This window comes from Stigmatopora nigra, chromosome 4 (genome assembly GCF_051989575.1).
Source record: "Stigmatopora nigra isolate UIUO_SnigA chromosome 4, RoL_Snig_1.1, whole genome shotgun sequence".
NCBI classification, from domain to species: Eukaryota; Metazoa; Chordata; class Actinopteri; order Syngnathiformes; family Syngnathidae; genus Stigmatopora; species Stigmatopora nigra.
Window position 1 is genome coordinate 15,960,411 of NC_135511.1, and position 13,045 is coordinate 15,973,455.

Sequence of the window (13,045 nt, forward strand, 5' to 3'; positions counted from 1 at the left end):
TATGCAACTACCTTTTTTTTTAAAAAAGTAATAGTCAAAATAATACCAGACTAGCTTTAGATCAAGGGTGTCAGACTCGGGTTGGTTCCCGGGTCGCTTTAACGTCAACTTGATTTATTGTGGGCCGGACTATTTTAGATAGAATATTTAGATTTTTTTTTTTTTATAAATGGATTAAAAGAACTGGATTAAAAGCCTTGGATATTCCATTTTTTATAGATCTAAAACAATGTTTATTTTAGCTTTTATATATATTTTTAGATTTAACAAAATGATTTTTGAACTAAAAACACAGAAAAAATGATTAAAAATTACAATTATTGATTTAAAAGAGGGAAAATTAGGAAATTTAATATACATCTATATCTATCATTTTAATTTGATCCTAAAACAGAAAGTCGGCACTCATGATTAACTTTCCCGGGCCACACAAAATGATGCGACGGACCAAATTTGGCCCCCGGGCCGCCACTTTGACACATCTTTTAGATAAAAACCTTAGCCTTTTTGAGTGGCGGCCAAATGGGGCTAAGGCCAAAGACTCTGTCAGTGTATTGGCTCCTTTATGATAATTTAATAATTACACATACTCTATAAAAAATATTTCTTTCATTTTTGGGGCGGAATGAAGCTGAGCAACTAAATGCAATTTTGGGATGTGATGTCATCACTCTTTTGTATCATAAGAAGAACTGATGAAATGATTCATCAAGCAAAAAATATATTTAAAAAAAAAATGGTAGTAATTATCTAATTGGGAACTGGTTCACAAAAAAAAGGAACCCTTTTCATTTCCCATCCTTCAAGGCATAACAGTCTCAATTTCCTTACAAAAAGAAATCCCCATTCTGCCAAATTTTGTCACATTACACATGCCAGCGAGGGTGTACGGTATCCATTTCATTCTATTCAATCTGTGACACGAGGCTTCACATAAGCGGTTTTTAAATGGCGGTGGATGCGAGAGAAAATGTGCCTTTTGGTCACCTACAAGCAGAAAAGAAGCAAAGCAACAAGATAGAAAAAATGGTGAATAGAGAAGAAAAACACTGTAAAAAATGTCAAACTTGTGAAAAAGAGGGGGGAGGCAGCATTCCTAATGGAAATAAAAGGCCAGCAACGTGTAATCATTGTTGCGCAGACCACAGTCTGTGCTGAAAACATACCATTTAAAGCACTGTAGTACTCAATACAAAGTAAAAATTAATGTAGTATAAATTAGAGATAAAAATAGTGTTAATGTAGCTTAGTAGCGTAGCACTATCCCTGCAAAAAGAGGTTTTTTTTTGTTAATTATGACTATACAGTTAAATAGGATGGATTTGGAGACCAGTACAGAATATGCCTGTAAGTATTAATGGATGAAGTATTAATATATTTTTATAGATTTTACTAAATTATTTTTGAACTATAAACTCAGAAAATGGATTAAAAAATGACAATTATTGATTTAAAAGGGAAAAAAATCAAACTTAATATACATCTATACTCTTCATTTTAATTTGATCCTAAAATAGAAAGTCATGATTTACTTTCCCGGGCCACACAAAATGATCCGGCGGACCAGATTTGGCCCCCGGGCCGCCACTTTGACACCCTTGCCTTAAACCCAAAATTAAATGTATCTTTTCCTAGGGTCAATCTTTAGCTATCATCTGGAATATCAACTGGAAACATCTTATTCCAAGGATCTTCCTATCCCACCACATTTATCAGTCCATCCATCACCATGGCAAATAAAAGGGGGCTGGTCCAATTCTACCTCAACACCAAACTCTTCTTGTCACTCCCACTGAACACATTTCTATAGTACAACTGTCATACACTACTACTCTACTCTGACATACTACTCTGCTACTTCAGAATTCCTCATCCAGTACCACATTTCCTTTCTATATACCCTTTAATAAATTTCCTGAAGACACAATGCAGCTACGTCTGACCTTCCCTGTACATTTCCATTGCTAGCCTCAATGACAATATAGAGCTTTATTATACAAATCATAAGATAAAGTGAATAGATGAGAACTGATCATGTGTTGTCCATTAAAACAATGATAGAATCACGTTGTAAACACATGTAGGTGGATTTGGAATAACAATAAATACGTCACAAGATAAAACCTTGACTAACCCCTGGTAATAACTAAGTAGGTACTACACAATAACATCTCCGTTTTTTGTTTTTTTTCTTGTTAATGTTTCTTCCAATCGTTCAAAATACAGTTTGTCAGTGTGCGAATGATTTTTAAAATCCCATTAATAAACATGTTATTACTATTACTATATATTTATGAGCCTACGTTGTTACTCTGTTTACACACGCAAATCGACCATCTCTTGCGCAAACTACTTAAAAACACCCCGACAAAGTTACACCACACAATCATAATCTTCACTTTATTATCATAATTTCAAATCTTAAAATATAATTTCCAAAAGACATTGCTCATTTCAAAACAAAGCCAAGCAGCCACTTGGTAGCTTTCTGACAGCTAGCTTCGTTAGCCACTAGTAGCTTAGTTAGCTTAGCCATGTAGCACGTGTTTGTGAATTATAAAATAATCAACTTCATCTGACAATGGCCGGCTTTCCCGATTACGCCTTCATGACGTTTTCGAACCGCACATCGATGCGACGCTTCCTCGCTCCTAATCGCCTCGTTAAAAAAACGAGTAACTGCAATGTTTACGTAGCCTGAGAGAAAAAAAAGGTCAATACTGCTTCTCTCTTTCTGATCTTGGAAGAATGACTCGATCCTGTGGTCCCATAACACAACACAACACACAACACATCAGACCAGCCTTAAAACCCACACGGACATCGAGTAATGGAGGCTAACTAACCTTCGGGATCATTCAATGGCGTTGTTGTACAGTCAAAGCGAAAGTCCCGATCGTCGCCAAAGGGGGAGGTTTAGTGATCTCCCCGGTTGGATGGCCCGTGTCCCCCGAGAATTAGTCCAGGGCAAATGCTAGTTTTCCTTGTCATTTGTCCCGCGGAAGGTTGCGCTATGTCGTGCGTGCCTGGTCCTCCACAATGCACTGATCTACCGTTGCTTACTGCTCCCTGCGGCCGACACACACACACGTACCACGTCGGGACTGAACCGCCTCCCTCTCCCTCACCCTTTCTCTCTCTCTTTCTTTCTTTCTCTCTCTTAATAAACCCTATATGTTCACTCTTTCCTCTTCTGGGCTGAAGGGGGATATCCAAGCAAAATGTGAAAGATGGAGAGGGATGATCTCTTCATGTCATGTGACATCAAGATACAATTTAACTTTGGTGTATATTCAGTTAACCATGGATTTAAACAGTGTTGTGTAGAAGAAAGCTAATTGTGATCAAGTTATGGATCTGGAAGTTTTTTTTTTTTAGCCGTCAATGAGTACTATTATTATTACAAGTGCATTGATCTGAATAGTCAATCGTTATTATTACTGGTGCATTACTAGTTGATTTGAATAGGCAATCTAGAATATGTTTGCCTAAATGGTTGACCACAAATTGAGCTTGTTTTTTTAAATTTAAAATATTATTCTCACCTGTTCCATAGTTATTACTACAGACAACAATGCCTCACTAAAGATGGCCTATGAAAGTGTGTATGCATGTGTGTGTGTGTGTGTGTGTGTGTGTGTGTGTGTGTGTGTGTGTGTGTGTGTGTGTGTGTGAGAATGTGTTACCCTTCAACCTGCACAAGGGACTAAAGATGGAAATAAGCCCTCAGCTACAATCTTACATATTTACATATGTTCATAAACATGAATTAATTAATATGTGCATTCCCTTATTATTAAACAAATCAAACAAAAAATGGCAGTGTTAAGACCTACTGTATGCTTGCATGTACATCTATGTGTATGTATATATGTGCTTATATATATGAATGTGTATGTATATATGTGCTTACATATGTATGTGTACATGTGCTTATATATGTATGTGTATGTATATATGTGCTAATATATATGTGTATGCATTTTAGACATAAATAGATAGGTAATAAGTAAGTTAATAAATAAATACATAAATAACTATATAAATATTTCCTATTTCTGCATCCACAACCTCTTGCTACTGTGACAACAAAATTTCCAGAATACGGGATGAATAAAGTTATCCAATAAAATGAAAGCTCCTATTTCAAGACATCTTTTTCCACCTAAAAAGTATCCATCAGTAATTTCCAAAAGTGTACTTAGTAAGTTAATTCTAAAGAAATCATCTTACCATTAAAAAACAAACCTGGATCTAATGGCCAACTATCAAATCTGAAGATATAGCTACAGTAAAAACTACTCCTCCTAGAACCCAACCATAACCATCACAAATGTAGAACTCCCTAACATAATTAAACATTCTCCTCCCATCACAAAGTCAAAACGCTATACTCCATTCTAAACTCATTCTATCGAATGAATAACAAATAGCTCCCCCGACCAAATGTGTGTTTGTGGAATAATCAATAAGACAGTTTCCCATCATTTACTCCGACAATCATTGACCCAATCCTTGCACCCAGATTTTTGTTTACTTTCAAAACAGATGAAAACGTCAGGTTCCAAAAGGGGGTCCAAAACAAAACCCCTTCAGGCCAGGGGAGCATACATCTGTTCCTATTGATGCCCACTGAGAAGTACAAGCTGTGAATACAGCAACTTAACATTGAAGGATGATTTTTTTGAAGATCACCCGACCACATGCTGTCTACAAACTACCGTATTTTCACGACTATAAGGCGCACTTAAAAGTCTTAAATTTTCTCCAAAATAGACAGTGCGCCTTATAATCCAGTGCGCCTTATAATCCAGTGCGCCTTATATATGGAAAAAACAGAAAACCAAAAACGAAAAACCACCAATGTCGGATATTAAAAAAACACAAACGCCTGAACTGAAACAATACTGTAAAATATGCAGATGCCATCTTAGTTTACAAATCTTCCATCATATAGCTCCTCCCCCACTGCAAGATTTTATACAAAAAAAAATCCAAACCCTCAACAATGGCTGGCTCTAGAGGTGACTGTAAAGTAGTGAGTGCTTCATACCTGAAAGTCAATAGCAATTACCGTATTTTCACGACTATAAGGCGCACTTAAGTCTTAAATTTACTCCAAAATTAGACAGTGCGCCTTATAATACAGTGCGCCTTATATATGGGAAAAATGTCATTCATTGAGGGTTCGCCTTATAATACGGTGCGCCTTATAGTCGTGAAAATACGGTAATGCCCGACTAAATAGCGTGAAAGCTCCCCACCACACACTCCAAAAACACAGGTGATGGCACCCCCACCCCTCAAAAATATTACTGTTTTGGTTTATAGAAGTACTTTGGCCTACTGGCAAAGCAATGAAAGTATCTGACACGTTCCCAACAGGCTGTAAATCTTGACCTAAATTTCGCTGCAGCAGACTTTACTGTGATGTCAGGGGATTGTTTTTCTTTCCTGTGTTTTTCTTTCTGCTCTGCGGTTTGGGAGACCCCCTCTAACCATCATCAGTACACCCGCCTTCTCTTCACCCAACCGTCACAAAAGCAGAGAAAGCAACAGTCGATTTCAGATGAGCCCAAACGTACAGATCCGTTAATCTATCCCACATTGCCGCAATGGCCAATTTGTCAACTTGCTGATAAGACACAAATGTTTTTCACTCTTTGCGAGTTAAAAAAACCCCAAATAGAATCAAAACAGCATCTCTAAGCAGTCGAGAGATTTCAAAGGCTGTCAGTTGATGTGTATACCACCACGTACTCATTACAGCTCTGAAGTGAGGGGGGTAAAAAAACGGAAAATCTCTGAACAGAGAATTAGCTGGAGGGAATGTGATAATCAAAACAGAAATTTGAAAGTCTGCCCCAGATTAATGAAGCCTATATATGTGATGGCTTTGATTAGAAATTAAAAAGTACCAGGTTTGGTTGTGTTTTTTTGCCCTCCTCACATACCTAAGGCACACTTAAAAGTCTGAAATTTTCTACAAAATAGACAGGGCGATTTATAATCCAGTGTGCTTTATATAACCAAGACCAACTCTCCTGCAACTCGTGACCGATCTTTTGGTGCCAGTCTTTTGGTGCCTTTTGGTCGCCGGTCAAATCTACTTAGATATTAAACAGTACTTAGATATTAAACAGTACTTAGATATTAAACAGTTTCTAGATATTAAACAGTTTCTAGATATTAAACAGTTTCTAGATATTAAACAGTTTCTAGATATTAAACAGTTTCTAGATATTAAACAGTTTCTAGATATTAAACAGTACTTGGATATTAAACAGTACTTAGATATTAAACAGTACTTGGATATTAAACAGTACTTAGATATTAAACAGTACTTAGATATGAAACTCTCTCTTAGATATTAAACTCCCTCTCATGAATATAATTTTCAGAGCTGGCTTCAACAGTAAACTCTCTATCACCATTTGACCGGCGACCAAAAGACCCGGTGACCAAACGTCCGAGCACCGACTGACTAAGTTCGCTAGTTTGTATTTCCACCAACCCAAAAGAAAAAACACTCACCACCCACTTTTTGGATTTAGCCCGAACCAAAACAGTACAGATATCAATACCCCCCCCCAAAAAAAGTGTATTGCTAAAAGAACTAATTGATACCACATATGTACATTGCACTCCGGTCACAAATCTTACCTACCTGAAACAATATGTCCTGTAATTCATTTTCTGCTTAAGTTACATACCAAGTACCTTTTCTGACCCTATTGTATATTTGAGCTAGAATTCACTCAAGCAATCTGGTTTGATTAGTTTACATCTCAGCTACAGCTACATTATCAAACCAGTCCAAATTTCCTGTACAGAGTCAAGCTCACAGTGTATTTACAAGCCCTGGACCTGGTCTAACTTCCACTTTACCTCCACAAAGACGTCTCTGAGAGGAATGAATGCGGCATCTGAGTGAAAAGCCGAACAACTGCCCGCATTGTTGAAATTCCGGCTTAACTTCCTGACTCTGTCTGCACCTGGCTTGTAGCCAGTATGTGCTTTTTCTTTCATTTTTACTCCCTTCCTTTTATTAAAATCATATGTAGACTTATCTTTTGCTGTTTAGACATTAATGAGCATCTAACACAAGCGGGTTCTGTTCTAAATTCTATTTTTAGTCATTACTAATGAACGTTAAGCTATTTGTTTGCGTATACACGCTATACAAATGAGTTCAAATACTTTTAATTGTCAATCTCTGAATACGTTAGATTAGAGTAAGAATACAGATACACGTAATTGTAACAATTGTATGGCCCAAATATTTACATATACACAAAGTCTCCAATTACGTATCCTTCTATTTGTTTTGTTCATCCATTAAAAAAGCTTGGTGGGCCAACAACTAAGGCTGAAAAGAATCGTTTTGTATTTGTTCAGTCAAATGTTTCATGCTTAAATGAGATCACACAATGAGATACTTTCAGTGTTTACATTCTTTTTTTGTAAAGAGCTGTAAATTCAGATTATAAAAAAAATGGAAGGTACTGTTAACATGACATGTCTATGTTAAAATATTCCGCTATTCCGCTAATCCAATCATTCCTAAATTCAGTGTTGTGGTCACTGTTGTGGGCACGACAGAAACATTAACAAGATCCAAGTGAGCCCCCTATGATGAAATTGGCAGTGTCAAAGCATTACTGGAGCGCATTGGACCATCTGTTAGCTTGCATGGTCCAAAGACCTTGTTTGAACGTGTTTCAGCAAGATTGTATGACATCCATTTTCGGCGAGAAGATGAACACACGCACAAAAACAAAACAAAAAAACACATTGCTATCATTTTTTTGCAATGCCTGGGGAGTATGATTCACTCAATGCCTGTTGGCACTCTACCCTGAAAAAAATAAATTACAGGGATATGATCAAAAGGTGGATATATGGCCAAATTCTATCAAAAAAATGGAAGGAAGTGAGACTATTTACAATAATGGAAATGTTTATCATACTAGATTTTTTTTATATGTTTTTATCTGATGGGATATGATAATTTTCAGTAGTCGGAACAAAGTATATATAATGATAGCCAAATAAAATGCACAATAAGAAGGGTGGGTACTTTGTTCTTTGAATTACGCCTGGTAATGATAACAATAAAATGGTGAACAACAGGCTAACTATGTGTGTTGCATGTTTAGAATCTTCTATCACCACGAAAAGGGCCATGAATTGAAGGATATAATTTTCAGCACATGTTTGATGTGTCCAAGATCAAGGTATTGGTTGATGAGCAGTTGTCAAAATAAGTTTCTGTGTTCAAAATAAATAAATAAAGTCAAAGTACTATTATTTCTGCAATATGAGTGCTTCATTGCAGTGTCACAATACAAACAACGTTGTTTGGACGTAAAAGAAATGAACAGACTGTCATGTGATCTACAAATAGGACCTTTGCGATTGACATATTAAGACGAATGATAAAAATGTATGGTGAACAACAGGCTAACTATGCTAATGTTGCATATAAAGACTCCCCAATCAGCACAAAAGGCCCAGAATTGAAGGATATAATTTTTGGACATGTTTGATGTGTCCAAGATCAAAGTATTGCTTGATGGGCATCTGTCAAAATAAGTTTCTGTGTTCAAAATAAACAAATAAAGTAAAAATATTGCTTTTTCACAATACTAATTACGTGGTTTAGGCGTAAAGGAAATGAACAGATCTACCAATAGGACCTTGGCAATGGACATATTAAGGCCAATGTTAAAAAGCCCATGAACAGAGAGAGTCAATATACAATTGACTGTAATGCCTTTTGATTTCAAGTGCTACTATATTCCAAATAATCCTCCCAAAGAGGGCCAAATTCCTCTCTTCGCACCAAGGACAAAATGATTTTGCCTCAGCCAAAAGAACAGAGGTGACTCGCCTCTGCCTACCCAGCACAAATACGCCTGTTCAAAAAGTGCTGCACTACCCAAAAAAAAACACCAAATTGTTTCAACTATGCAGAATGAAACAATTCCAAACATAATTCTTTCAATATTTACAAATCCATATGACAAGATTCTATACTACAATGACTGTGTAGAAACTTACTATGAAGACCAGAATAATCATAAGCCTACGATTATTTTTTCAACTCAAATTTTCGCATGCCTACGATTCTTATTCGGGTGCCTACGATTATTAATTTTTGCGTCAATTAAGTCCGTGCAGCAGCAACATTGTTCTATCTCATTAACTTTCGACGTGTAAAGCACACTTTGCTGTTTTTACTAACGTAGTAGTACTAGTAAGAACGTGCAATTGCCACTAGTAGAGTTGCAATGTATACATAATTACAATGTATTTGTAGGCCTAATATATACGAGAATTACGTTATACACAATTCATTGCAGCAGATATTTGCAACTGTAATACAACTTTGCAACACGATTATCCGTTGTCTTGCTAGCAGTAGGCTGGATAATACACACAAATAATATCACTACTAAGTACACTTATAGACCTTTGTTGCTTCATATGATATTTCTTTATGTATCTTAAACTGATGTTTAACAGTTTGCATTGAGCCATTTATTTGGACTGACAGAAAAGTTGATGATTTCTTTACAGTAGCCTATGTAATCGATCATCATGACTTTAATTTGTAGCTAATTGTGGAATTTAAACAAATTATTTTGTTTCATGCTCCTAGTAAACTGTTGATTAAAATAATAATGATTGTCCTTGTTATGATTTTATAATAAATCTTCCATCATAGCTTTAATTCTTAGATACTAATTATCTCGTGCCTACTAATATTCATTATTTTTGGAATTTTCCACTGCCTACTATTATTCCAGTGCCTACTATTATTCGAGTCTTCATAGTAGCGGCGCTATAAGAAGGGATATCATAATAGGAGGTGTTCAAAAGAGTGCAGAAGCTCCATAAATTAAGCTGATGAAATGACATTTGAGTCTGGAGAGAGGTGGGATATCACCCACCCTGATTTATCCTCTGTGTCCCTGTGAGCACAGCGGGTACATCCATTACTTCACTTCATCAATAATGTCCCACGGACAGGGCCAAAGGCCCACTTTTTCTGCACCGACACCCACCCAAGGGACCAGCTCGGAAGACTCACTCGACAAGGGTGTGGGGGAGGGGAAAAACCCTGTAATGTAGTCCACATAGAAAGTGCAGAGCAAAAAAATGTCTCTACTGGGGGGTTGGGTTACTTAACAGCCAGACTGGAACGCACATAACATGTGTGCATATCTTACAAGGCATAGAAAATGGACGCACATACCTTTGTGAGGTTCACCCTTGTAGTTTTGGACTGAAATATCCAGAGAGTTGACACTGTAGAGAGAAAATGAGACATGTGACACAGATAATGTACACTTGAAGTGTCTTGCAATGGAGGTGAAACGTCACCACAACTTTACGGTGTATGTTTAACAGTGTAGAGATAAGAATAGAGCGCAGAAGCAGATATAGTAATCTAAGTAATCTAAGTAATCTCTGTCACACACCTCCTCCTGTGTTAGTAATCGTATTTAAGAGTGGCCTTTCATCTACTTTCTCGCAGTAAGATCACACAAGTGTCGTTTTTTTTAGATTTTTAGGCTCAATGGCCTTAAAAAGACAGGCTACTCTTAGTCAATATGTTGTGTTCTATGTGTTACTAGGCTAGCTACAAATGCTACGATTGGCTTTGATTATGTTGAGGAAATCACCAAGTGTGTCAAGAACAGAATGCTAATTTGTTCGTGAAGATGTGCTTTGATTTTTTTGCCAGAGGGGGGGCTAAAACAAGAACGGTTCTCAGTTTTTGACGTAATAAGTTTTGAATACGAAAAGGGGTGAATAATTTCTGTAATTTTTTTTGGCTCTGTATAGTACAGAGGTGGGCAAACTTGTGGGCCCGGGGGCCATATTGACTTTAAAAATTTGACAGATGGACGGGTTCAGCACGTGATACGATACAAATAAAAAAGTGCATCCGTTAACAGTACATATGAAACATAAACAGAAAAAAAGGAGTAAAAAAGTATTAACATACTCATCACTTATCATTAAAGTAAAAAGTTTAAAGTACAAAGTCAAGTAAAATTGAATGTATTAAGAAATATTAAAATATCATTTAAAAAACGATAGAGGGGATGTAAAACACGAAAAACAAACAAGAGTGGACAGAGCAACTGCCATTGGCTTCCGGGTGACGCCGCCATCTTGGGAAAAAAATATTTGGACAACGTCGGAGGGCCGGATTAAAACGCCTAGCGGGCCAGATGTGGCCCACGGGCCTTAGTTTGCCCATGCCTGGCATAGTAGAAAACCATGGCATTATTGTAAGTAAGGATTCCAGCAGAGTACTTATGACTCAATGGAAATCAGTAGTCCATACTCATACTGCGAAGAGTTGGAATACAATATTTGAAGTGGGTCAGGGGAGGAAGTAAGTCCCGTTAAACATATATCTGCCAAGATTTTACAATACAAGGTCAAACCCGAGGCAGGCTCACCTTCACACAGCATGAGTAAGAGAGTAAGAGAGTGAGAGCCTGACACGAAAGCATGGTAGGCTCCATTAACATCGGATCTTGGGTGCCTACTGAATGCTAAATATCTTACATTTATACCTCTTGACTTGATTAGAAACCAATGTTATTGAAAAACAAATAACTTATCATCAAAAAATATGAAAACAGTTTTTTATAAGTGGATCTTTAGCGACGTCAGGGCCAAAAAACGCCATTAAAATCCTTGTTTTTTGGATATAAATCTTGTTGTTAACAACTCTTCATTGGCAATACGTTATTTGTCACTTTGTGAAATATAGTGAATCCATTTAAGGACCCTTAAAGTAATAGTGGGACTTAAAATTGAACTTTTTACAGACTGATAACGTACAAAGCAGACAGATTTTTGTCCAAAAGAGCCCTGATATGCTATCAAAACAATTGGCAAGCTGTTTGAGAGATAAAGCAATTTGACGGTCATGTCTCCAGCTGTTGGGAGGTCTATCCACATTTTCTAGCGTTCCTGACGAAATAGACACTCAAGTCTTACCGCATGTAGTCTTATTCCGTAAAAAAAAAACTCTGATCTTATCAGGAAAAAATTTGTGACTGGTCCATGACACATTTCTTAAGGGAGGTGGTCAAAACAGCTGTATAAACACTGAAATATAACACATAGCTAGTGTGGTAGAATGTGATCATGCATGGAATTCTGTTTTGTTTATATTTTAGATGAAAATTAGTGTGTGAAATGGTTGAATTTGGTTCATTGTGAAGTAAAAATGACCAAAGAAATGTCTAAAAAGTCTTCCTAGGTCATTTCAATGGAAATACTCTTGTAATAATGCAAGGTCACCTTGAAAGACTAAACATTTGTAGTCAATTTGTCCAGCTAGTGGATATATTTGGAGTTTTCTAATAAAAATAAAGTACTCCAGTTGTAGGAGTAAAGACTGTGAATGTAGTCAGTGAAATTGTTGGGAACGTTAGTTTTAGGTTTCTCCGAAATTCTTACTAAGGTTGGTTGTGGTTAGGAATGGGGAGCTTAATATTTTCAGCCAGTTTTGTCAACAGTCATTTAACAGGCCAGTATTTGTTACAGAATTAAGAGAACTTCTTACATACCTAAGATCAGATGACCTACAGATAGTGTACCTCATATCGCCAGATACACACACACTAGCTGGTCGTTAACAGGACAACCTTGACGGAGGTCTGCACTCAACTTGTTGGTATTATATTTAACGTGGGAAAGTTTTGGAGGGAAGGTCACTTGAACATAAGGCTATGACTTCATATTTGCTCCCTTTGGTGAAAAGTGTAAACAGGATTATGAAATACATGTGGCGGAAGGAACATTAACACGAGAAAGAAAGATTTGCATGGTAACGCGCTCGTAACATAACAAACAAGTTTAAATGAACTTGGATTACGATGGAGACACTCAAAAATACATTTAATCTAACCTTACACTAAACTTAATTCTATTTTTTTTTTTAAATTTTGATACTTTTCTTCTCCCAGGTTGATTCGATTAGCCCCGCTTCCACCCCGACTTTCAGATGCAA

General features: G+C 36.7%; 1 protein-coding gene across 1 annotated transcript in view; it reads right to left on the minus strand.

Moving 5' to 3' along the window:
- ncor2 (nuclear receptor corepressor 2) overlaps window positions 1–3,198 on the minus strand; it is a 58,201-nt gene extending 55,003 nt beyond the window's left edge. The window contains exon 1 of the mRNA XM_077714467.1: window positions 2,847–3,198. The gene's annotated coding sequence lies outside the window, so the exon portion shown is untranslated. The remainder of the gene's footprint in view (window positions 1–2,846) is intronic.
- Window positions 3,199–13,045: the final 9,847 nt, after the last annotated feature.